Raw genomic sequence first — 26479 nt, forward strand, 5'->3', positions numbered from 1 at the left:
CGAGGAGAGGTCGCCGTGCTCTGCACAACACGGGTGTGTTGGGAAGTTTAGCCTGGAGAAGCGGAGGCTGAGGGGAGACCTCGTCGCTCTACAGCTGCCTGAGAGGAGGTTGAGTGAGGTGGGGTTGGTTGCTTCTCCCAAGTGACAGGAGACAGGACGAGAGGGAATGACCTCAGGTTGCACCAGGGCAGGTTCTGACTGGACATGAGGAACAAGGGATGGGTAGATGAGGTGCTCAGGGATATGAGTTAGTAGTGGACGGGTATGGTTGGGCTTGATGATCTCAAAGGTCTTTTCCAACCAAGTGGTTCTGTGATTCTGTGAAGGCTGGAGGGTGGGTGATGGTCCATCAGCCGGCCAGGGCGCCCTCCAGACATTGTCTATTTTTGGTGGTGGCTCGCCGGGAGCCCAGGACACGCCGTCTCGGCTGTTAAACCCCTGTGAGTTTCCTATTGCTAGAGAGGCACTTGCACGATGCCCAAAGACACTCAAGTGGTTAATTATGACCTATAGCTCTGATGGATCGTATCACCGCTATTTTTAGCACTCTCACTTCTGGTGAGAGCCCTGCATCTATCTCTTTTTGGCCTCTTATTTTCAGTTTCTTATTGCCATTTCCCAAACTCGTCGCAGGCACCAGGTGGGCAGCAGCTGGGGATGTATTTTTGTCTCGGTGCGGCACAACGTGACGGCTCCGAGGGTGCGGGGGGACGGGTCCCGCTCTGCTCAGCCAGCAGCTGAAGCCCAGACAGGGTTGCAGACGGTGCGTGGCAGCTGAGCCCCGAATCAGAGCCCTGTCCCAGGGCAGCACCCGCGCCCCCGGCTGCCCCAGCTGCTCCTGCTGGGACCCAGCACCCGGGTGGGTTTGTCTCAGCCGTTTCCAAATGCGCCTGGGGATACAGGAACGGGGCCTTGTGTTGGTTTTGGGGTGTTGCATTTGTTTTGGAGAGTTGTTTGGGGGTTTGCACGGCTGAGGTGCGAGCGTGGCAAACCCCAGGGTGCTCCCGGTAAGGGATGATGCATCCCCGGTGCAAATGCAGCACCAGCAGGTTCCTCCCGGCACCCACACAGCGGGATTGTGCGGAGACGAGGGAGCAGAGGGGACAAGGGTAGAAGTTGGAGAAGAACTCTGAGTCCCTCCCCTGTCCCTCCCTGCTCCAGCTGAGGAGGCTGGTGCTGCGTCACCCCTCCCTTGGCACCGGGGCGGCTGGCAGGGATGGGACGGGAGGAGGAAACGTGGCCCTGGGGGTGAGCGCGTGGCTGGGCAGGGAATGCCCCATCGCTCCTGGCTGCTGGAAATAGCCCGTGCCCAGCTCCCTGGAGAGCGGGCACACAGCACGGACAGAGATGGGAAACCCTGCCCTGCGGCGCGCATCCCTCCGGGCAGGCAGCTCGGGCAGTGCCACCATTTGTTCTCCACTGTCTCCAGGCTCCCCAGCATCGCTCCAGCCCCTCCGCGCAATCCCTCCCCTCTCCGCGGGGCAGGAGTTCATCCAAGGGCCATCGGGGGGATTTAGGGCTTTGGCAGAGGAACCAAAGGTTTTTGCAGAGACCTGAACCAGCCCAGCTGCTCCACGTGAGGTGCTGGCCCGTGAATCTCTGTCCCTGACTGCCAGGCTCAGGTCTCTGGCAACATTTTACAGCACAACAAGGCATTTCTTGTAAAACAGTGATATCAAAATGCCGTTTTCACAGGTGGATGTCAGTGTTGTAGGCACACGGCTAATCCTGATTCAACGCGTGCAGCTCTCTCTATTGCCCGAGCGCAGTTTTATTGCTTCCCATCCACCACCGAGCCACTCGGCAAGCGACCAGAGATAACTACCCAAATTAACCATGCAAATGCAGTGTACAAATACATCACCACCCTCATCGGACTGTAAGAAATCAAGCACACGGCCCTGAAGCCAAAACCAAGGGAAGGCGCAGCTTAAGCAGGCAGGTAGGCTATCAGGATGGGGGCACGAGGTGAGCACCGAGCCCTTTCCAAATCCGTGACAGCTCTCCAAAAGCTGTTCCTGGAGAAGATGCTTCCTGGCATTGGAGGACGGAGCCCGTATGCTGTGCAGCGGAGCCGGGGCTGCCCGGGGTCCCCGCTGCAGGCAGTGCCGCTCAGCCGCACGCAGCCACTTTCCCTCCGCTAATTAAGGTGTGGGGAACACGTTCAAGGTGGTGCGAGACATCTGGTTCCCTCGAAATGAATTTTCCCAACTTAATTATATTTCTCCTCCTGCAACATATGCTCGGGCGAAGCTGAGGACGGGGCCAATGATGGATGGAACAAGCAGATGCAACAACAACAGGGGTGGGCTGGGGCAGGGGCGAAGCAGAACATCAACTCTTGCTGGTATTTGTGGAGTGTGGAACTGACAGGAACATTTTCGGGCTATGAATACAAGCTGACGTATGCGTGTGTGTGCAAGCAACAATCCTGCTAAGACAGAACATGCCGATCACCTTCAGGAGAGGGAATTTTGGGCAGCCTCTTCCAAATGAAATCCTTTCATGTCGGCATCTAGGATCTGTTGTTGCCATGCGCTCTTCTTTTTTATTTTCCTTGCTTTTTATGGCTTTTTGTATCAACTTTGGTGCTAAGATTGGGTTTATTTAGTGCTTTTTTTTTATGATCTGGCTCCTCTGCTGCTCGCTGCTGTCCTTTCCAACCCAACCATTCCATGATTACCAACCCTCCAGCCTAATGAACTGAATTCTCCTCTTGCTCCTCAGAAAGACAAGAGCAAGTTTGGAAAGTGAAGATGGTGTTTTGGCAAGGGCAGGCAAAACCAATACCAGCAGGAACCAGCTTGCTTATATTGTGATTTTGAAGGATCTGCCCCACCAGGGCTCTCAGCTCCAGCAGCTCCCAGGTATTTGGCTGAGAGGCACTTTGGCAAACAGGGGTTCAGCAGCATTCAGGCGTGTGCCCATTGGAATGGCATCCGAAACACGGCTCAGAAACTTGCTTTCATTTGGGAAACACCCCAGCTCAGTAGGTATATTTTACAGGAAAAGAGAATTCAAGCACTGAAGAGGAGGAAGGAGCTTTCTGCAATGGAATTTTATCTGTCCTAAGGCTTGCAGTCACTGATTTTCTCAGTCTGCCTCCTGGCATTGTGTGACCAAAAGAAAATCTGGGGTTTGGGGGTTTCTATTATAGTTTCTTGCCATTCCTGTCATGAAAACAACCCTCAGATATTAAAAAGTCAATGGCAGGGAACTACTTGGACTTCAGTGGCCTTGAGGCTTTGGGAAATACTGGAGATTTCTACCTCTTGATGTCTGCACGGCCAGCACGGGGTTGGTGGAGAACAGAGACACAGTTGCCCTTTTCCTTCAGCCGCAAAGGCCAGTTTGTGTTTGTATCTGTGCAGCGAAATGAGGGATCAGGGAGAGAATTTGGTTCGCGACAAGGGTGGCTGCTATGTCACTGGAGCAGCATCCAGCCCCTGTGCCGGGTCATCTCCCCCTTTCCCTTTTACAGCCAGCAGCGGCGATGCCAGTCGGGGCTTGCTGGTGGGTCAGCTGTGATCCCTTGGATCAAATAGCACGATACGCACCGTCCGTGCTTCTCTTGCCTCTCTCCTGCAGCCCGCGCAGCTGTGCTCAGTGTCACCTGCACCAGCAACCAAAGCCCTTTGGGTGGATTATGGCACAGGAGATGCTTGGAGCTCTCGGAAAAGCCTGGGATGGGTGCTGGCTGCCTCCCGGGGATGGCAGCTTCCCAGCAGACCTGGGGTGCCGATCTTGGGGGTGCAGCTCAGCACTCAAAATATCACCACTCAGTTGCAGTTTCTTTACCGCTGCAGAGCTGACTTCATCTATTTATTTACTGTTAGTGACAACAACACATTTTCACCCAAATGCTTCTATTCCACCTCTTCGGAATTGATTTTGCAGCTCAGACCATGGGCTTTCATGGAGATAAGCTGGAAGCAAACCAGTCCCTGGCCGTTGATGCTGGGAGGAGTTCGGATCTGGGTTTACTTGGCCTCGCTCGCCTCTCTTCATCATCAGCCAAACCAAAACTTTGGATCCAGCTCCCCATGAATGGTGGTAAACTTTGGATCTGAGCTCCTGTAATAAGCAGTTTTTTGACCTAGCTGGTGGCTGAAAACTCTAGAAAAAGATATTTCTAGGTATTATTTCTAAACGGAGAATGTCTGTTGAAAGAAGAACCTCCTCTAGCCAATTCCTGCGTTCAACCCTTTGGCTTTCCAGGAAAATTAGGTAACTGGAATGAGATAAATAACATTTAACTGGTGGTGTAATGAACCCGAGCAGTCTGCCTCTGTGGATAACTTGCAAATTCTCTCTGTTGCTGTTCTGAGAGATTTTAAGAGAGGCTGTGAGTTATTTGCCAAATCCCCTGAAACGCAATTGGAACCGAGCAACAAATTCCCAGTGGTCTCATTTGAAAACTCCCAGCTGTATCCCTACAGAGAGGTAGAGCCCCAGGTTAAATGCGCCATAAAAAGCCTTGGATTTCCTCGTGTGGGATGGCAGCACAGAGAGAGAGGGTGATTATTTTGTTTATCGTTAGCAGACCGTTGGGCCCATGAAACCACGAGGCTTTGTTCCCGGATCCTGGGTAGCTGGGAGGTTGATCTGGCCCAGAAACAGATGGATTTTAAGCGAGCTGAGTGCTGCTAGGAGTGCTGTCACCAGCAGGCTGAGATGGGCGAGAAGGAGGAGGTAACGTAAGACCTGGAAAAGGCTCCTTGGGGTCCTTGGGAGGCAAATTGAGGAGGCACATACCACAGGGGCAAAAGACTCAGCCTTGTTCCTGAGGTTGAAACAGAAACTGTACCAAAGAGCTACCAGCTCTTCCAAAATGACTTTCGAGTTAGCTCTTGGGGGATTTGGCTTGGAGAAAGCTTATGAAGAAATTCTGCTCATCTTGGACTCGGTGCAACCTTCTAGCTGCTTGAAATTTTAGGAGGAGAGGAAAAGGAGGGAGAGATCTGGAGCCTCCCTTCCATCTTACTGCCTTAATTTGGATATAAAATATCTGGCTTCTGGCTGTACATCCTCTCAAAGTGCAGCCAGCGGTGCAGCAGAGGAGCGAAGCAGGGATCGCTCTTCTCCAGGCAGCAAGCTTCTCTGTGCCTTTGCTTTTATGTCTGTCCAGCCTCCAGGAAGAAGAGAGCAGGAGATGCTCGATCCCTGCCCATCCAGGCGGTGTGTGCACACCCAGATGTGCTCATGCAACCAGAGCAGAAACTGGGCTACGGCAAAGGATATACAGGAGGCACAGGACACTGTGTATATTGTTTTCAAGATGACCTCTATCCTTTCTTCTAAAAGCAAACAGCATTTTATGTCTCATAAACTCATAACTCGCAGTTCTCCAGCAAAGCTTCCAAGTGTTAACTGGATGATCTGCACGGTTTATGAAGAGGGTGACCCACACAACCCCTACTTTCAAGGCAGATAAACTATCAGAGCAAACCCCCTCTGCCCTGCACGGCACACGGACACGGCGCTGGCGCGGGAGTCGTGGTGGCACAGAGCCGGTGCGGCCGCTCGGTTGGAGAAGCGGCGCACACCCAACTCACATCTGCTCCTCTAATTTACACCTCGGTAGACGAGGCTGCGGGGAACAGCAGGGATGCATTTTAATGATTTCCTTACAGGTGTTTTCAGAGGCAGGCTGGAAGGGAGGGGTTGATTGATGGTTTTCTAACTGCCATCCCAATCCCCCTTCCAGCTCCAGTGCCCTCGGCTGGTGTGATGCTGGGCAGGACCAGCTGCCGCGCCAGCCGGCTCGACCCCCGCTGCCCGGCACAGCCTGCGCCTTCGGCAGAGCTAAGGTGAGCCGAGAGGAAGAGGGATGAGGTGGCCAAGTTATTGCTGCTGACTCGAGGGGACCTTTCCATGAATTGTAAAAGTACCTGCAAGAGTCCTCAGCACAGGAAGGAGATGGATCTGTTGGAGCGAGTCCAGAGGAGACCACAAGGATGATCTGAGGGCTGGAGAACCTCCTGTATGAGGACAGGCTGAGAGAGCTGGGGTTGTTCAGCCTGGAGAAGAGAAGGGTGTGGGGAGACCTTAGAGCAGCCTCCAGTATGGAAAGGGGCTCTGGGAAAGCTGGGGAGGAGCTCTGAATCAGGGAGAACAGGGACAGGATGAGGGGAACAGTTTCAAGCCAAGAGAGGGGAGCTTGTGATGAGATCTTGGGAAGAAAAGTTTTTCTGTGAGGGTGGGGAGGCCCTGATGCAGGTTGCCCAGAACAGGGGTGGCTGCCCCATCCCTGGGGGGGTTCAAGGTCAGTTGGATGGGGCTTGGAGCCCCTGATCCATGGGAGGTGTCCCTGCCCCTGGCAGGGGTGGGAGTGGATGGACTTTGAGGTCCCTTCCAGCCCAAGCCATTCTATGATTCTATAAATCTTGCAAAGGGTAGATGGGAACATGCTTGTAAATATTGTGAATATTTGTCAGCAAACTGAGATTACTTACCCATTCAGAAGGAGAAAAAAAGGGACATTAATGTAATAGAAAATACAGGAAAAAACTTAGGTCTACCAATAGGATTCCCTAGGTTTAAGCTCTGTCACTGGGAGTACTTTCCTTCTATGAGGAATAACACCATTTCCACCTGCTACATCAGGTTCAGATATTGCGTGTCTTGGGTTTTGCGAAGATTAATTATGTTTGTGTCATACAGTAGAGTTTTACCAGCTAGCAGTGGATTTCCAGGAAAAGAGGTATTTCCTCAGGCACCTCGCAGGGCTCAGCACAGTCCTGTAAATAAACTGATGGCTCCCTTGGCTCTGATCCTCGGGGCATTTCTTAAAGTGCAGTCTTGGAGCACAGTGTCCTTAAATCAGAGCATAAAAATAACCAAAACAGCATCAAGTGAATTGTAGGAGCTGGCAGCATGGAGGTAATAAACAAAGTTAAACCAGCCTGATAACAATATCCTGTTGCCAGAGAAGAATAAGCAATTCTCTCTAATGGGGAAAGAGAAAAACTTTCTTGTGACGAGGCATCGATTTTCCCAAAAAGGAAAGGGAGAACAAACTGGAGCCGTAATGCCGCAAGTGTGAGCGCTGAGAGGGGATAACCATGACAGCATTAAATAAGTATCTCGTCTCGAAAAGCTCGGGCTGCGTGACCTTTAGCGGCGCTCGGGATTGTGTGTCTGTTTAGGATGTCATTAAGCAAGACAGGCTTCCTCCAACTGAGCGGTGCGTACACGTAATTGGAGCGGTTTTTGAAGAGCCGGATTCCAGGCTGGCTAGTTAAGGGGCTCGGAAAAGCTACGTGTCGGTAAGAAACCCAACGCAAAAAGATTAGTTTTGGATAATAGCTCTTTACTCTGTGTTCAAGTTAGTAACCTGGTTTCCACGACAGAGGGGATGGTCCTGGGCCAGTCCCAGTGCATCCTGTGCCACAGAACCAACAGTGGGATACAAGTGTCTTTACGGCCAGTTTAGATCAACTGGAACAGTCGGTAGGATCTTGGTAGCTGAGCAGATGCTGAGGGGAAGGCTACGTGATCACTGACAGCTTTGCAGACCCGTGCAGGAGGCGCTGCAAGCAACTGTTGGTGCTCGACCCAAGGTTTAGCTCCGAAGCTAAGGGTGGTGCTACAAGTTTGTCTCTCACGGCTGGGTAGGTTATCAGTGATATTTGAGCAGAATAAAGACGGCGAATAACTGCAAGGTAGCTTGAAGACTGACATTAATTACCCACTAATTTTCTAGCCATGATCCATGAAATACTTGTTGCTGATCCCCAGACAGATGGCTAGTCACATAGGACGGGTTTCTCCTCTTTATTTCCATCTGCTATATTTCATTAAGACGGCTAAAAATAAAACTATCCCTAATGTTATTTTGCCATGTAAGTTACTGCCACAGTGATTTGGTGCGACTGTGAATAGAAGAGTTTCCAAGCGACGAGATTTTCTTAATTAATTTGTGATCCTTGGCATGAAAAGTGCCTGTGAACCCCTACACTAGACTCATCATGAGCACTACGCTTGCTTCTAAGTGCTATTTATCTAGAAGGATCAGCTCAAAACAATTTCTTCTGGTATAAGGGTAGAGAAGAAGCTGCTGTCTCTTCTGAGCAGAAATAGCTACTGTTTTTAGGTTCTAACCAGTTGTAGATGGCACCTACAAAATGGAGATGTAATTATGGAACTCTCAGGCACGAAGTCTTCTTTCCCTCTGTGTAGCAGGATTATCTCCAGAAACAGCTTTTCTGCGCAGCTTCAAGCCTCTTTTTGGCCAGCACAGTGCCCCAAAGCCCCCTTTGGGAGGTTGTTTGGTTCCGTCTTTCACAGATCTTTTGGCTCTATCTAATGTGTCTTTGTGTGGGGTGAAGCTGGGCTCTTGCACGTGCAACTTTACCTATTTCAGCATTTAGTTCCTGATGTATTAAAATGTTTTCCAGGGAAACTAAGGTGCCCTCTATCCAATTTACTTGTTTTCCAAAAGAGACAAAAGCCTGAACCATTTAAGAGTTGATAATCTCTTTTAGTTCTTCCATGCTTTCCCCGCAAACCCTTTCAGAAGGACAGAAACTCTTCTTTATTTTGCAATGAAAAGGTTTTAGCATGTTTTAGAACAGAGGCAGAGGGATGGCCCAAGCCATCCCAAAGTAAGTGCAGAAATAGCCCAGCAGAAACAGCTTGGCATGAGGAGGAGCTCCAGGGACTTTGCTTGGTCTCCAGAACTTAAGATGAAATCTAGGACTGATATCTTAGACCTGGGCTATTTTTGTTCTTGACTACACAAGCCATTGCCAGAGAACTCCTGAATGGCGATCACAGATGCTTATGAGATGTGAGCTCCATTACTTTACCTGACTTTTGAAGCATGTTATTTTAAATAAAACAGCTCGGAGTGCCACCAGTCCTCTGTCTTTGTGACACTGCCAACAACACAGGCAAGAACCTTTGTTCTCACCCCTCCTTTATTAGTTATTTCTGTTTAGAAAAGCAAGCAATTTCCTCACCCCCCTGGCAATGATCCCATGAGGAAATTCCTCCTCCCAGGCCACGGAGCCAGTCGTACAACCCTCCTTCTCTCACATCATGCCATTCTCCCATTTGCTCAGGGTCTTGCCGCTCACCCCAGGAGAACCTTTGGCTCCATTCTTATGCCAGTTTTTCCTCTTCCAAGAGCAGTTATTTGAGTTCCACCCTAAGATCACACTGACTTAGGCCCTAGTTTAGCAAGGAATTTTGTCACATGCTCAAGTGTAATTCGCTTAGGCGTTCAATCTGTTATGAGCTTATCAGAAGTGTGGGTGAGCAAAGCCGCCCTCTTACGCGCCCCTGGCTCCCCTCGAGCTTGGCCGTTGATGAGCCAAGAGCGCATGTAGAAAAAACCGAGCAGAAATTCCGATAAGGAGGATTGCTGTGCTGGACTCCATCTGGCATGAGGACATGGCTTTTAAGACCTAATTATCTTCACACAATGCGCAGAGGTGTCAGCTCTGACACAGCGCAGGTTGTTGGGCTCTTCCAGCCCAACTCGGCACCGCTGCAAAGGGATTAAACCTCGCGTAGTCTGCGCCTTGCTCAGACTTTGCCTTGGCTATTGGGAATCCTGAATTGGAACTTCAGGATTAATTCTTAAACTTGGGCTAAGGTTTGCAAAAAGCAATGATTGCTTCCACTCCAGAAAAGAAATGAGCCGGTAATATCAGCTTCAGTATTTTATTCCGATGAAGTCACAGCGAAGTTGGATGCAGTAGCACCTCGTTTTCCTGCAGGGCCCCATCAGACCAGTGCAAGGCTCAGTGACAATAGCTACAGAAGCAAAAAGATACTGTGGATTTTGCTTAGCCACTTAAAGCTTTTACCATCAAAGCCTGGCATATTTAATTCAGATCATATGAAAATTCCAGGGGTGAAGGTTAGAGAGAACTGAATGTTGAATGAAGACTTTTGTTTTCCTGAACAGAGCTGAAATGAAGAAGCAGCTGGGTTGTGGCGATCGGGTTGCTCCTATAGGTCAGAAGTTCAGCACATCATCAGCTTTCACGTCATGAGGCTGTTCTGTTCCCAACTGCGACCAGCCGGGACTCCGCTTTTACCCTGGGCTCCTTCCATAAGGTATATACTGCAGTCCAAGTAGTAACTAAATAATTGAAAATGTAGTTTTAAGAGTGAATCATTGCCTCTCGATTCTACAACACAGCAGAAAATGAAATTAGATGCTGGTTTACATTCATATAAAACATAAACCCCAATGCTTAGCTGGATCATTGCTACAGCAAGTTTATTTTGCACAAATTGAACACAAGCATTAAGCTAGGAAGCTCTGGGAGCTGTGAGATTGGATTCAAAGGTACTTGGAACCTCGTGGTTATAGAGGAACCAAACTCCTGGGAAGCCTGGTGCGAGGGCATCGACCCCAAACATCAGCTGGGGAGGACGGATGAAATGTGACGGAGCTGAGCTGAGTTTGTGCAGCAGGTGAGAAGGGATCTGTGCGAGCAGCAAGCTACGGCACAGGTCCTGAGCAATCCTGCAACATAACTCAATGAATTATTTATACATCTCAGGAAGAGGAGCTACAGCCACAGCTGAAGCTGAAAGAAAAAAAAAAAGCTTTGCACTTAGCTGATGACTGATTTCTTGAATAATTTAAATTCGTCAGAGACATCCATGGTGGCCCAGTGTAGCCTCCAATGGGCATCGTTCATCAGCAGATTAAAAGGAGGCAGTGAGCGTGAGCTGAGCGGCTGGCCAGGGCACAATATTAAATTATGACAGAAGAGCAGGAGCTACTACGCGAGGATCATAAGGGTCCACGTCAAATCAAGTTGGGGTATCCCATGTTAATCCAACAGCTAATGAAGGTTAACCTACTGATCCTAAAACAACTTTACGTTGTCTATGTCTTCTGCAGAAGGAGCACCTTTCAGCACACCTTGCGTCGTGATTAACTCTCAGAGAGGTTTTATCCTTCCTGCATTCGAGGCAGACCACCCTGCGACCCGCAATGCATTCTTTCCTTAATAAATCACCTTCTAAGCACTTTCATAGTGAAAACAGGGCTTTCACACGCTTCAGCACACTCTGGTTCCCATGTTAGGAAGAAGGAGGCTCTTGCTGGTGCTGCAGGACAGCTTTGAGCTGTGGCTTTGGGGAACAGTGCCAGCAAAGAGGAGCAGGGCTGCACAGAAGCCACGTCTGTGTTCCTCGGATGCTATGAATTTCTCTGAGAGCCAAGAAACCCGAAACTGCTGTGGCAAGTCAGGCTTCCTCTGAGATGGAGTTGAGGCAGGCTAATTTTAGTCACCATGCGCTATGCAAATTATCATTCTGTAGCTGAGTTTATTTTGTAAAGTGCTGACTGCCAAACTCGCTGCAGGGCACAGACTCTTCGTGAGGGTCTGAAAGAGGTTTGGACCCAGCTCTTTGGTTAGCGGGGCGGCGTTTCAGATGAAGGGGTGCGTGCTGAAAGGGGCAGCCTTTTAATAGAGGAGGCCTAGGAGACTGGTGTAGAACATACTTTGATTTTCTAGCTGGTCAGAATTAGCTGTTAGTGGGTTTTCAGAATATCTCTTTGGTTCTATGTGTAATTTCTCTTTTTCCTTAAAAGCTCCCACGCAGGAGGTGACAGGAGCGCTGGTGTCTGGATCGCACCCAGGATCTGTAGATAAAGGAAGCAGATCACGATTGGGTCTCAGATTTATTCTCTAAATATTTGGCACATTCACAGAGTTCACTTATAACTGGGATTGATCTCATTTCCTAGGAAAGAAGTAATTCTTTAAACAATTATTATTAGGCTGCGATTGATGGCACTCATTTAAAAGCCAGAGGCAGATGTGGGGGATGCGGAGCAGCAGAAGCCAAGCAGGGTCCCCTTCCAGGAAGCCCAGGCTTTAACATGGACAGTAAATTGTTGCATTTCTCCTCTTCATGAAATAGACTTAGCAAGCAGACTTTCATCTGATAACTTCCATGCTGTCTCCACCACAAGTCACACGATGACTGAATTGTTCTTTGTATTTAAAAGAAACAACTCCCCATTTTTTCTTACTGACCTATCTCAGAGAGCTTCCAAAGCTTTCCTTGGTTAACTTTTCAACCACTTCAGAGTTTGATGTCTTACCCAAAACCTTTGAGGCATTTACCCACCCAAGCAGGTCTGCCTGGAGCTAAGCTGGGAAAGGCACTTGGAATCCTCAGCTCAAGAAATGAGGCAGAAGGGTAAAAGCAGAAGCTGGTTTTCCACTCTGGAATCATTTTGAAAGGTGCCCCTGTGTCCTATGGCCAATCTTGAACCTCTGGGCTCAAACTTAAGTGGGAGGTCAGAATTTCTCCTTAAAATCTGCTGCAGGCTTCATGGGTGCTTGGGGGGAAAAAACGTGCAGAGCAAAATCTAATTTAAATAGAGATGTTGTGAAATATCTGACTGCATTTAAGGCACGGAAAGGGGCTGCCACTGCATTTCTTGGAACGCAGGGAGCTGCTGCATTGTGCAGTTATTCTCGTTGCTGTGAAGAATCTGCCTGGTCTGTAAGAGGCAGCAATGCTCACACACAGTTGCTGCCGCGATTGAATAACTAACTCTAGGACATATGGGATGTGTGGCAGCTCCCCAGCCATTGGAAGGGAGGGATTGGGGAAAAATATCTTTTCCATCGTAAAATCCTGGGAGAATCCAAGCAGAATCCAGCCGCCCTGCTTTGGGGCGAGGTCAGGGGTGGCCCCCAGGGCGTGTGGGCAGAGAGAGCTCTCACCAGGGGCTGAGCACCACGCAGAGAAAGAGACTCACCTGCTTCTCTCACAGGAGCTTCCTAAAAAAGCATCTCCTGCAGAAGAGGAGCCGTGTCCCAAGCTGAAGAGCAGGGCGCAATAAAGAGCCTCTGTGGAGATGAATGGGGTGTTTGTGCTGCTTGGGCTTTCACCCGGACGAGCGACTTGCTCGCCTTTCAGCAGGGCTACGCTCTGTTTCTGTGTCTTTTCATTGCCACTCAACTTCGTATTAAATCTGACCTTTCTGCTGCTCTTGTCTGGGGAAAGGTAATCGCCTCCTTCGCTTTCTTCAGGGCTGTACATCATCGCAAGTGGCAGAGAGATAAGTGCAGCTGGAAAAAGTGGTTGCATGTGAGACTAGGCAGGAAAAAATATCTGCGAGCAGGTCAGGATCCACTTGAAGACCTGCCAGGCTTGCCAGAGCGCAAATAGATTTTTCAAGCCTGATGTTTAACTCCCACTGGCTCCTGTGAAAACTGGGTGATGGCAGAAAATTTTCTTTTGCTTAGAACAGCGAAGAGAGGTTTCAGTTCCCCGGTGCTCGCTGCTGTGGAACGGTCCTGAGCGAGCGCGGCGAGGCTGCTGTGGTTTGTGGTGCTGGGAAGTGAGGAGGGAAGAAAAGGAATATTTCAGGTTTCATACGGTGGCTGGAGATGGATCTAAATATGCTGTTGTGCAACCCTTGGGCTGGAAGCGAGACTGTGTATTGCACAAAATAAACATCATTCACAAGGAGTTTTAATACCTAAGTGCAGTCATAAGCATCAGGGCTCCCCAGGGGACAACGATAACCCCACACCCCCTCACCTTCAGGGACCTCTTCTAATTAACCATGGAATCATGGAATGGTTCGGGTCAGAAGGAACTTCAGCGCCCATCCAGTTCCAACCCCCTGGATCTGGTTGCTGTATAAATGCAACTATAAATTATATGCATCCAGTGTGGATTTGGTGTGTTGGCAACTGAAGATATAAACCGCTGTAACATAGTGATAATTCTGAAATGACAGCGAAGCTGATGCAGCAGGAGACACGTGGGACCACGACGTGGCTGTGTGGCTGCAGTCTGGACCAGGGAACAAATGGGTTTCTTACAGCTGTGTCCATTTTCTATGTCCAGGAACAGGGTAAAAGAGCCTGCACTGTGCTCAGTGTGGTTACAACTGCTTATTCTTATTGCTCGTTAGAGTATCTTGCCGTGGTGCCATCCAGAGGCACTGGGATATCCAGGATACAACCTCTAACGAGGGACAGGGGGATGAGGGTCAGCTCAGCAAACGCAAGGGCAGAGCTCCCATGGGCCAGGGCTTTTCAAACCCCTTAATTGAATAAAACACCTTGGTGTCACCGCTTGTTCTACTCATTTTACTCGTGTAGAAGCTCTGCTTAACGCTGAAGTGATAAAAAAATAAGCTAGCTTGACACAAGCATCATCCAGTGAAAACAAAGGCAGTTTAGCTAAAATTGGTTTGAAAATGCTCATTAATTAAGCTTATGTAAATTTGCATAGATGTGGGCTTGCAGACACTGCTTTTTCCCCTTTTCTTACCTAATGGGACTAATTATTGCTTTAATTATGATGTAATTGTGTGGCCTTGGGATCATTGATTACAGATGCAGTTCTTCCTCTTGCCTGGTTTGTCTGAATCCAGGCAGAAGAGGGGGATGCTCTTCTGGGATGTGCTGCTACTCCTCTTGGCTGCAGTCTTGACCTTAAAAAAAGAGGAAACGAAAAAAAGTGAGTAAGCTGAGCTATTTATAGTTGAGCTAATTATTGTGATGTGATATGACAGCAGTGGAGTCTGTTTTCTCCTCACTCAATTAATGGTAATGGAAAAAAGCATTCAATACCCTTTTAGCAGTGTTCGCTGGCTACAATGCAAACCTTTGCTTTAATGCTTTAAGATGCAGGATTTTGTGATACAATGATGGGGGGGGCATAGTTCTGTGTTGTGTTTCTCGTTGGTGTAGGAGAAGCTGTGATGTAAACAGTAGCGAGGAGCTGAAAGGAAGGTGCTGTTATTACAGAAAAAATTAAAAAAAAACCCCATTGTTGGGTGGGACGGTGCTAAAAGTCTGCACAAACCACCAGGTAAAATGGTACAGGTCCAAGCTCAGGTGTCTTGAGCTTTTTCTTCTAGAGAGCTTGGTGGATGCTAAGGGGGGGTTGGATTAGTTGACCTGTAAAGGTCCCGTCTAACCCAACCCCTTCTATTATTTTAAAGAGTCTGAAGCAGCTGAATCTTTACTGTTGGCAAGTGGGGAAACTGAGGCAGAAGTAGTTAACTTGAGAAAGGCTGCAAAGCAACTAAACAGCTCAGGAGTTTTCTGCCTTGGTCTATGGTCAGATCCGTCCAGAGAAGGTGGGTTTACACCGTGCTTTTCCCAGTCTCTTTTCTGCCTTTGTGCTGTTTCCAGGCACAGATTCTGGCAGCGAGACCTGCTGGGCTGCAACCAAACTGGGGGAGGCGGAGGGGACAGGGTGGGATGTCTTGACTGAATATTTTATTGCCCATTACCGAAGATTCTGCCACAAAACCCACCCCTGAGCAGCGGGATGTGTCTTTTAGGTCTCTGGGGAAGCTGCTAAGAGCAGCCATCCCTGGTTTTGGAGGTGGATGAGAAGCCAGATTTTTATTCTTTAAAATTTTAGGATTAAAAAAAAAAATGGAGCAGATATTTAACCAAGACAGAATTTGAAATCCTAAACTTTTGTGAGTTATTTCTGGTGGAAAAGCTCTTCAGTGCTGCAGCTCGGGTCTCGTTCCCCTCCAAGGCTATAAAATAGCTTTTCTTCCCTGCTCCTCTCCCACCTTGGGGCGTCGCACAGCTTGTCCCTCTCCGTGACCACAAACCTCCTGCTGGCGGATTTGCCGTGTGTTACAGAGCTTTCTTCACTTTTGCAAGAGAGGAAGGAAAAAAAAAATAAATGCAAAAATGCTCCTTCTCTCCTCCCTTTAAGGCTTTGATCAGGTCCCTGAAATCCACGTACTCCTCAGGTTGCTTCAGGTGACCTTTCAGGCTCTCAGAAAGCAGGTGCTGTTCGTGAAACCTTGACATGACTGTTGCTTTGTTTTCCTGTTATTTATCTTTTTTTTAAGCGTGTGGGTCAGGCAGCTGCAGGTACAGTGCAATATTCATGAGAGGCTCTGATTTATGCAGGCACGAGGCTGCGCGCTGGGATTAGAGGGGACTGAATGTTATATGCGGCTTTAATTTCTTTTTATGACCAAAGGATACAGCCAGAGTTTCTCAAATATGGAATTTATGAGAGGCTCATTCATGCAGGTTTTAAAGGGCCCCTGTATCGCTGCCTCGCAAAGCCGCTGCGCCGGGCGGTGGGGTGAGCAGCCTGCTTGGCCTCTGCCAGTTAACAAAAGTGTATATATATATAAAAATATGGCACAAGCAATCCGTTTGACACCCAAACAGCCTCTGCGTGCAGAGTCCTGATGCTCCTGCAGTGTTGAGGCAGCCCCAGCCCCGCTCCGGGTGAGCGCAGAGAAACTCAGGGTATATTTAGTATTGAAAAATCTTCCAAGCAGGGACTCTCTCAGCACCGAGGGTTAACTTCAGGGCTTCTAAAAGGCTCTATAGTGCAAACTAAAGAACACAGGGTATTTGGGGCACGTCCAGGTATCATTTGGCTCTCCAGACTTCCAGTCCCGTGTTCCACACTGACACAGCTCGCTCCTGTTCAGACTTAATTTTGCACTTTGTATCCAACCTGGAATTACTTTCTCCTGAAAAGGAGCCTCTTCTCTTGCAGTAGAAGCAGGGTTTGGGTGCCTGGCAGCTCACCAGGCACTGCCATCCACCTGGAATTGCAGATTATGAAACAACCTGGCATAGAATTCAAGATATTAAATGCAATAACATTGCCCCCCGCCATAATGTGCATGTCTGATGTGATGAATTATCCAGCCCTCTCCTGCTTTAAGCTTTACACTCGCATCCCCAAAGGCTATTTTGGGGAGAGAGATGATTCTTTGGAAAGTTACCAAAGTTTTTGTAGTGGAACTGGAACCATCGGTGTACTCGGAAGCCTGATAATGGGTTTCTGATGGGAGATGCCCCCTAACCACTGGTTTAAAACACTGAGTCTGGCAGTCTGGAACTGTCTCCAGCTCTAGAGTCCCAGGGAGATGATGAAGAAGACCTGCTTCAGGCTTCATAACCACAGTAAGAAGTCATTTCCAAGCCTGACGTCTCCAAACAAGGCTTGTGCCATGCTTTGTGCTCCAGGATGGTCAATGCTTCTTCCAGAGAGCCCCAAGTCCTCATCTCACGGATGCCGTCGCTGCAAACGCTGGAGTCCAACCTGGACAAAATGGGAAAAGCCTTACCCATCTCCCACATCTTCAGCTTCTATTTCTGCAGAAGGGGAGATTTCCTTTCCCTCTCCCCTCCCTGCCGTGCCATCCAGGAAAACAAAAAGGCACTGCTAACATCTGCTCTTTTCTCCTCCCACACACAGGCTCTTTCTCGGTCTCTATTAAATCCCTTCCCACACAGAGGCGTAGGCAGCCTTATGCGAGCACAGCTCAGCGTACAATTCCTCCCATCCCTTGGGAGCAACGTTTGCAACGGTGACTGGTGAGGGTTTATTTTTGTTCCTCGCTAAGACTTTGGTTCACGGGCGTCGCGGTTCCCAACCGCACCGACTCGTCCAGAGCTCAGCCCGTGCACCGTGGAATCGCAGGGCTGACAGAAGCTCATGGAGACACGGCGAGGGGCTGGAAGGGATGCAGCAACACATGTAGAAGGTTCCCATTGCTAAGCTACACTCAGGTGCATCTACTTCCATCGGGAGGGGTTACTAAGGAAACAAGGAGCCCATTTCTGGGGAAAAAAAGGAGACGTTTCTAATGAGCAACAAATGCCATGCTCGTCCTTCAACTTTTATGTGCCAGGATCCATTATCCTTGGGCTACCGTAACCAAAAAGTGTCCGATTTCAAACCCTGCCATCACTCTCTTGTCCCAGTCCTGTCCCGCAGGGTGCTGAGCCGTCACCACAAAGCACACGAGCTCTGAGTCACTCCTCCTTCTGGCAAAGGAATTGGGAGAATCCATCTGGGCTCGTTCCATCCTGACAAACTTGCCATGTTTTGCAATTTGCATGTTTTTCTGCTCTGACTGGAACGCCTTGGCTTCTCCCGAGGCTGGCATGGCTTCTTCTCGCAACAAGAAAATTCCCCCTCAAAATAAATTTTGCAGAAGTTGAATCTGAGCGGTTCGAAGCCAAACAACGCCAGCTGCTGCGCGGGACGCTCAGCAGAAGGATGCTCCGCTCGTTCCCACAGCCCTAATCAAGCCCAGTTGCTAATTATCAGTCTGTGTGTACATTGCATCTTCACTGAGGTTGTCATGGAGGGGGGAAAACTGGGCTTCAACATGGCAAGAGAAGAGCAGGGGGTTACCCAAAGGGTACCCGGTGCAGGCAGAGGCTTGGAGGCACTGGAAGAGGTCGGGCTTGCAGCTCTGGTCTCCTCTTGCAAGGCTGGGAGGGGGGTTTTGCAGAGCCAGGGCTCGGATTGAAGGCAGGATTGGAGAGCAGCCGCCCTCCCACCCACCTGCGACTTGCTGATCGATGGAAATGGGTGATTTACTGGATCAGAAATAGCAATTATCCTCAGAAACACAGTGAGATGATTAATTGCACCACGAGGCATTAATAGTTATGTCAAGAGTAACTACTGCATAACACCAAAACAGAAAGGGCTTCAAGATACAGGCTTACTCTGTAAGGGGAAAAATACATTATTCAAATCAAGGAATCGGATCCAAATACCTAAAACAATTTAGAAAATGCTGTAAAAGAAACATGAATAGGAGCAACATCATTAAGAAAGAACATTTCACAGGGAATTACAATCCCCAACTGAAGTTCATCAGTAGAGAAGCAAACAAAAAGAATTAAAAAACAACAACAAAAAATTGTATTTCCTGCACGGTGCGTTCAGTTTGGGGGGATATGACATAATTGTGTATTTTCCCACCATTCAGAGAGTATAATTCCACAAGTTATCACAGGGAACACTTGTTCATTAAAAAAATGAAAAACCCAAGCTTGCAAACCTGATGCATTTTGCAGCGTGATTAACTTGCTGGCTTCCAGGGTGTTTAATTCAAACAAAGAAAAAGATCAAAGAGAATGGTTCGGTTTATCTTAGTCTATAATTTTTTTTTTCCTGTGAACACACAAAAATACAAATAACAGTTTGTGTTGGGTTTGATAGATTTACAATACTCTTTGCTCACACTCAGGCCACCCTGAAGACACCTGCTTCTTGCAGCCGGTGCCATCAAGCAATTTAAAACCCCAACACATTAGAAATTAATTCCAGAAGAAAGGAAAGGGAAAGGATTGTTCTTTCACTTCAGCTATTCTTGCAAACGGCAATGGGAACAGGGGGAGAAAAACCGAGATGCTTGTGCAATGTGTTTATTTTGGAGCAGGAGAGTGCAGCGTGGATTTTTCTTTACCTTTCTCTACACGAGAGGGCTGTGATTAGAACTGGCAGTGACAAATATTGCGAGTCCAGCTGTGACCATTTCTAGTGAGATAAAAGGTGTGTATGGAGCAGATCATGAGCCATCAGCACTTTTCCCGTGGGAGAGAGCAGATTCTCCCCACGCTCTGCAGCGCTGCTCCCATCGCACTGGACACAAAGGACCGACCCAGAGCTGAAGGCTGCGAGGAGTCCCCAGGGCAGCTGCAACTTGGCTTGCAGGGGGATAAACTGTCTTCACACCTCTAGATTTATGCAGGGGCTGTGCTGCTGGAGGGCTCTCGTTCAAATAAAGCGTTTCCAGGGGAAGGCCTGGGGTGTGATGTGGTTGTCCCTCCTGGGAAACACGGAGGCGCCTGCGCCTCATCAGCTGCTGGTTCCTCCTCGCTGTGGTTCCAGGTGGGTTAAAAGTGCTGGTATTGGGGGCGAGAGGAAAATAAAGGGAGTCTTTCGATAGGAAGCTTCATAACTCACCTCAGTATCCTATATATTGCTTTTTGGAAGTATTTTTAAATTACGTGAAATACAGTTGTCCAGTATCCCAGTGGTCACAGCCTGACCTGGGATAGCAATATTTGCAGGTTTTAATAAGAATGGGAAATCCCTGAAGTAAATAGCGCACTGAATAGCACAGGGCAGCAAGGTTTGTTGTTTGTTTTTTCAATATTTTATGTCCCATCCCTGGAGGGGTTCAAGGCCAGGTTGGATGGGGCTTGGAGCCCCTGATCCATGAGAGGTGTCCCTGCCCATGGCAAGGGTGGAACTGGATGGGCTGTGAGGTCCCTTCCAAACCCAACCATTCCATGATTCTGTAATATGGTGTCACGGTTGAGCCACTGAGCACAGTCACAGCTTTAAATTCAGTAGATCCTTCATTATTTACGTGGGGGGAGGAAAAAGTGCCAGTATTTTCCTAAAGAAGCCAGCCTGACACCCGATCCCGGGGAGGCATCGCTGCGCTGACCTCTGCTTTGGCACCAGCATGAAAGCTCGGCTGGACCTGCCAGAGCTCCCGGGTTCACAGGGTGGTCAGGACAAGCGAGCGGTGGAAATAGTTTTGGGATGATCTGGGATTCCCTCCGAGATCCCAAATAGCACCAGCAGTGTCCCTTGCCGAGCGCAGCCCTGGCCCGTTCTGGCGTTCGTTAAAGTGTGTGGGAAGGAATTATACATTTTTCATCTTCATTGTTGTTCTGATAAAATTTCAAAATCAAATTTTGAGGAAAACACTTGGTGGCAGACACTTAAAGAAAATCTGGATCAGCTGTGCCAGCACTTGAGATTCATTTGGGCAATTACGGTTAATAGGAAACACAAGTATCCTAAAGAAATAACATTTTCTTGAGCGGCTCGGGAGCGCTGCGTGGATGGTACATGGGAATAAGGCAGCGTGCGTGCTCAGGCAGATATTTGGCTGGGGGGTTGGGGTTTGGGATGCCCTGGCACGCTCACGGCGAGCTCCGAGGCTCAGCAGCATGTTTGGGGTTCAGCTCAATGCAGAAGCAGCCAAGTTTCCTTCTGTTTCGGGTCACTGAGTTTTTTTGCATCCGAGCTCCAAATCAGCCCAAGTTGGCTTGAAACGCTGCCAGCCTGGGCTAAGATTTGAAAGTCTGAGTCTAACCAGGAAATCTCCTCTTGATGAAAGTCTGGGGAGGGGGAGAGGACGCTGTCTGTGTGTTATGTGCACTTCAAATCATATCTGCAGTGAGTTTAGCATCCAAAGGACCCGTGAAAAACAAAGGAAAGGTTTGCAAAGCACAGCTTCGTTTCATTTAATTTCATTGGGGTTATTCAGCCTGGAGAAGAGAAGGCTCCAGGGAGACCTTAGAGCAGCTTCCAGCACTGAAAGGGGCTTCAGGAAAGCTGGGGAGGGGCTCTTGATCAGGGAGGGCAGGGACAGGATGAGAGGAACGGTTTTGAGCTGAAAAAGGGGAGATGGAGATGAGATCTTGGGGAGAAATGTTTTGCAGTGAGGGTGGGGAGGCCCTGGCCCAGGCTGCCCAGAGCAGGGGTGGCTGCCCCATCCCTGGGGGGGTTCAAGGCCAGGTTGGATGGGGCTTGGAGCCCCTGATCCATGGGAGGTGTCCAGGGTTGGCACTGGATGGGCTTTGAGGTCCCTTTCCACCCAAACCATTCCATGATTCTGTGTTAGCTCTATCTAAGCCTCACTTTTCTGTATTAAGACGTTTGACAGTATGCGACCCCATTTATCAGCCCTTTTCCGCACTGGTTGAACACCTCCTACATCCCCCATCTCCTGGCCAACCACCCCAACGGCACCGAGGCTGAATCCAATTCCCCTGCTGCCACGCGGCCGCTCTGGTGGGGGGACATCACCACCCCCCGTGGTGGGACGGGAGCCGAAATCCCTCAGGGACGCTGCTCTGGGACGGAGGTGTGAATACGATAAGGTTGGATTTGCACAGAGTGGCTTTGGCAGAGGTGAGAAATGAAGGTCATGAAGTAAGGGGATCTGGGGTTATTTATACCCGGGACGCTCAGCGCTGAGAGCAGCAACATTTGATCGGGGATCTCTCCGGTCAGAGCCCCGGGCGCCCAGGGGCTCCACACAGCCCGCCCCGGGCTGCAGCGCTTACCTGCAGGATCCCTCCCAATCCGCTCGCCAAGATAACCTGATTTTAGGCCATAAAAGTGGGTGAGGCTGACCCGGCACGACCTGGTGGCAGCATTTGGGGCATGAGTTGGGGGAAAAAATTCCATCACCACTCAGGTCCCTGGAGCTGAGGCATCTCTCATCTACATGCAAATGTTGAAGTAGCACGACTCAAAGTTTCTTTTTAAAGCCCAGTCCTGGTTTGTGCAGTTTAATGATTTCCTCACATTTTTTTTCAGTTTTTTATTTCCATTCTCTAAAGGCTCTTGGCTCTTTAACACTCTCTCTTTTTTTTTTTAAACTGTATTTTGTGAGCATGTTTTCCAGTTCAAGGTTGATGAAAGATGCCTTGCTTAAGAGGCTGGGGGTTTTAGAAGCACCCAGGCCTGATTCAGCAAACACGCTCGGTTATCTTCAGTTTAATTTTACAAAGCAGTGAAGCACATGCCCAAGGCCAGGTATGACCTTACGTTCTCCTCTGCTCAGCAAAGCATTGAAACACGTGCTTCGCTGTAACCTTTTTGGGGCCAAGAGGAGAGCCAGGGAGGGGCTCTGGGTCAGGGAGGGCAGGGATGGGACAAGGGGAACGGGTTTAAGTAGAAAGAGGGGAGAATGAGATGAAACCTTGAGAAGAAATGTTTTGCAGGGAGGGTGGGGAGGCCCTGGCCCAGGTTGTGCAAAGAAGTCGGGGCTGCCCCATCCCTGGAGGGGCTCAAGGCCAGGCTGGATGGGGCTTGGAGCCCCTGAGCCATGGGAGGGGTCCCTGCCCGTGGCAGGGGTGGGACTGGATGGGCTTTGAGGTCCCTTCCAACCCAACCCAACCCATTCTGTGATTCTGTAACCAGAGACGAGGGATTTCTAGCTTTGTGGTTGCGCTGCCTCTCATCTTGCTCTATATTTGGATGTTGCCGCACACGCAGAGTGCGGGTCCTGAAGCCTGTGGGTGCTGCTGAAATACAGATAATAAATGGCTCGCGTGCTGCCACTCTGCTGAGTGTATCTGAGCCCCATCCCCATCGCTGGATGTGCCGGTGGTGGTTTCTACAAGAGTCTTTCTGCTCTGAGGCTCCAGGCGTGTCGTGGGGTTTAACGCAGACCTCGCTGGAGGGAAAGCTCAGACTGGAGATATTCTGGGTAGAGCGTGGTGGTTTGTCCAGTCAGCAGAGATGGACTGAACACCGAGTCCGACAAAACCAGGCAGGGTGGGACCAGTGGGGCTTCCCCTGAGGCCACCGGTGTGGATCCTGGGCATCTGCCCTGCTGAGTTTCTCTGAAACCAGGGAGACTGGCAGCGCTTGGGCTCTCAAATCAAATTATCCTGGAAAGCAGAAATGCTCCAAGCCCTGGCTGAGCCAGAAATCAGTATTTTCTGGGATTCAGCAACAGCCTTAAATTACAGCTTCTGTAATCCATATGTGGAAAAAGTGCCATTCAGATTTTTGATCCAGAGCTGCAGTCATTCAGTAGCTGCCACCAACACCGTCCCGGTGGCCAGGAGGGGTGACACCATCCCCTGCATCGTTAGCTGGTGCATCAGGCAGTCACCCACACAAGCATTCATCAGCCGTGGGTAAATAAAGGCTTCCCTTCTGTATTTAAAGCAAACAGTCTCTTTAAGAACAGTGCACCCAAGACAAATGGCATCGAGCATCCTCCCCGCCGTCTGCTCTCACGCGGCAGCATCAAGGTCACACAGGGTAGGGATGAGCATCCCGAGTGCCAGCTCCCATCCTGCGCCTGGAAACCAAAGGGCGATGAAACACAACGGAGCCAGTGGTGCTTAGGTTTCATTTGCTGGTGCTTTGTGTAAAATCTACCCTTTCCAGCATAAGGAGCCTCCTCGTTCCCTCAAAGAAACCCGGCAGCTGAGCGAGTAGTTCTAGCAGCAGGCAAAGGGCTGTGGACTGTGGAAGAGTGAATGGATAAAGACATCACTGCCAATTTTCAGATGGGGACGATCCAAGTACCACAAGAAAGATCAGATGGATGCCCAGCTGTCCAGCTGAACTCATCCTTAAGAGAAAGCCAACCATGTCCTGGGCTGCATCCCAAGCACTGGGACCAGCAGGTTGAGGGAGAGGATTCTGCCCCTCTGCTCCGCTCTGGGGAGACCCACCTGGAGCCCCGTGTCCAGTTCTGGAGTCCTCAGCATAGGAGGGACATGGAGCTGTTGGAGCGAGTCCAGAGGAGGCCACGGAGATGATCCGAGGGCTGGAGAACCTCCTGTATGAGGACAGACTGAGAGAGTTGGGGTTGTTCAGCCTGGAGAAGAGAAGGCTCCAGGGAGACCTTAGAGCAGCTTCCAGTGCTGAAAGGGGCTCCAGGAATGCTGGGGAGGGGCTCTGGATCAGGGAGCGCAGTAATAGGACAAAAGGGAATGGTTTTGTGTGGAAAGGGGGGAGATTGAGATGAGATCTTAGGGAGAAATTTTTTACGCTGAGGTGTGAGGAGGTCCTGGCCCAGGTTGCCCAGGGAATTGTGGCTGCCCCATCCCTGGAAACACTCACAGCCAGATTGGCTGGGGCTCTGAGCAACCTGATCTGGTTAAAGATGTCCCTGTTCCCACTGGGGAGTTGGACTGGATGACCTGTAAGGGTCCCCAGACCCAAACAGCTCCTCAGTTTTTTGGATCCAAGAACCCACCCTGGTTGTTGAAGCCGTAGCTCCCTCCTCGCCTGCCCCATCCCCGCTCTTTCCCTTGGCTGTGATGCTCTGTCAGTACAGACTCCCTGAATTTATTTGCCAAAGCATGGGGGACATTTAACAAATCACATTTTTTTCAGCATATATCCCTTCTCCGCAAAGCTCTTGGCTATTCCGATCCTTTTTAAAAGTCTTTTTTTAAAAAAAATCAGTTGTTTGTGGTGCTAAGGGTATGGAATGAGCTAAAGCTTTATGCCATTTTTAGCGCTCTTGGAACAGAGAGAATTGGAGGAACTGAAAATATATGCTTAATCGCCCCCAGGAAAGACTGCCATAATATTTTGGGTTGCATAAGCAAACTAAATTGGAAATCTGGAATCTATTCAAGACCTTTTGATCAGGGAGCTTTGCAAGTGCAGAAAAGTAAAAACACAGACAGATGGGGATTAGAGTTGAGCATCAGGAGAATAATTTCCTCTTTTAATTTCAGTTCCGCCAACATATAAAAAGCATTAACAATCCCGTTACGTAAGGTGCGTCAGCGCCCGGCTCCGCGGCGCAGCAAGGCTGCCGGTAATTAAGCCACTAACACAGCCCGTGTTTGCTGCGGGGAGGTAGGAGTCGCTTTGCACAAGCAGGTGACCCCCTCCCACCTTCAAAATTCTGGGCACACGTCCTGGCCAGAATCAGAATTGGTTCTCAGGGCTAACAGGAGCTGCAGGGGGCTCGGGGAAAATTGGAGCCTGTGCCGAGATGCTGCTGGGTTTGCCAAATCCAATTGACGATCGCTTGCAACCCCGATCCATCCTATTTTTTCTCTATCTTTGTTACTAAATCAGCTGCAGTGGGAGAGGGGAGATTAGGCTGAGGAGCAAGCAGAGATATTTTTGCTGATGGGTTGACATTGGGAACAATAGCTCATAATACACTTTAAGTTCTCCTGATAGTAGGAGCTCTGAGAGAAGGCACCGCAACATTTAGAGCCTGGCAAGAGCCCCACGAATGTGAGGCTGCAGAGGCTGGCAGAACGGATGAGATTTCTGCTCTTGCCTGTTTTCTTGGAGGAGATTTTTGCGTAGAGGGGCTGCCGCAGAGCGATGCAAAAAAGTACCGCGAGGGTACTCAGAAAAGGGCCGCTCGCATTTCAGGATCAACTACCCGGATGCAGCTTCTGAGCAGGTTTTGAGGAGTCTCTGATACCCTGGAATATCCATAGTAAGGACTGTTTGCCTATTGGGATCAGCTCCCAGACTGCTGATGGCTGCAGCTTTTGATAAAAGCCTCTTCTACCAGGGAGGTGCTTCTATTTTGTAAATGTTTCAATTTTTTTTTTTCACTGCAGTTACTTTTGCTTCTATTTCACTCTAATTACGTGAACCTAGGTGGGAGCAGGACTGAGATTTTGCAGGCCAGCTCTGCTTTTCTTCATTTCAATGAATATCCCACAGGGGAAGACATCTGTATTTGCGGCATTGCTGTACCAGCCTCTGCCTAGGCAGGAGCTCGAGGAGCCTCGGGGAAGTCTCTGCAGTGGGAGCAGATCTGCCCTGGGCATTTTCTTCCCTCACTGAGAAACCCCAAACTGGCCAAGACAAACCCTTGGAGCTCTCCCATCCCAGTCCACGCTCCATCCCCTTGCGGGAGGGACACAGCAAGGAAACCCTTGGCAAGGAGTGGAGAAGCTGGAGAGCGTCTGAGGGCAACCGGTAACCTTTGCAGACTGAACAGCTCAAAGATTGCTGGTTTAGGCACTGCCCTGGGCTTGGAATTTGGGAATATGCGCTCACTTTTTTCTACTGAATTGCTGAGCAAGCCTGGAGCTGGGCTGTTTATCGGACCCGGGCACTGTGGTTATTTTGGGACCAGAAGAACACCACAACAAGAAGCTAGTCAAGTATGAGCTGTGCTCCCCAGGCTGATTTGCCACAATAAGTAAACAAAAATAAGGCTGAAGCATTAAAAAAACTAGTTGTACGCGTGCCT

The 26479-nt window shown here is 49.4% G+C and overlaps 1 long non-coding RNA gene across 1 annotated transcript; it reads right to left on the bottom strand.

Annotated features, from left to right (window-relative positions):
- Positions 1 to 9661: 9661 nt before the first annotated feature.
- Positions 9662 to 21992, bottom strand: LOC138728952 (uncharacterized). Its single transcript, XR_011338796.1, has 3 exons — positions 21837 to 21992; positions 14275 to 14437; positions 9662 to 11614 (listed from the first exon to the last, which is right to left on the bottom strand). It is a non-coding gene; the product is annotated as an uncharacterized lncRNA (long non-coding RNA).
- Positions 21993 to 26479: the final 4487 nt, after the last annotated feature.

Source organism: Phaenicophaeus curvirostris, chromosome 19, assembly GCF_032191515.1.
Source record: "Phaenicophaeus curvirostris isolate KB17595 chromosome 19, BPBGC_Pcur_1.0, whole genome shotgun sequence".
In the NCBI taxonomy this organism is placed as follows: domain Eukaryota; kingdom Metazoa; phylum Chordata; class Aves; order Cuculiformes; family Cuculidae; genus Phaenicophaeus; species Phaenicophaeus curvirostris.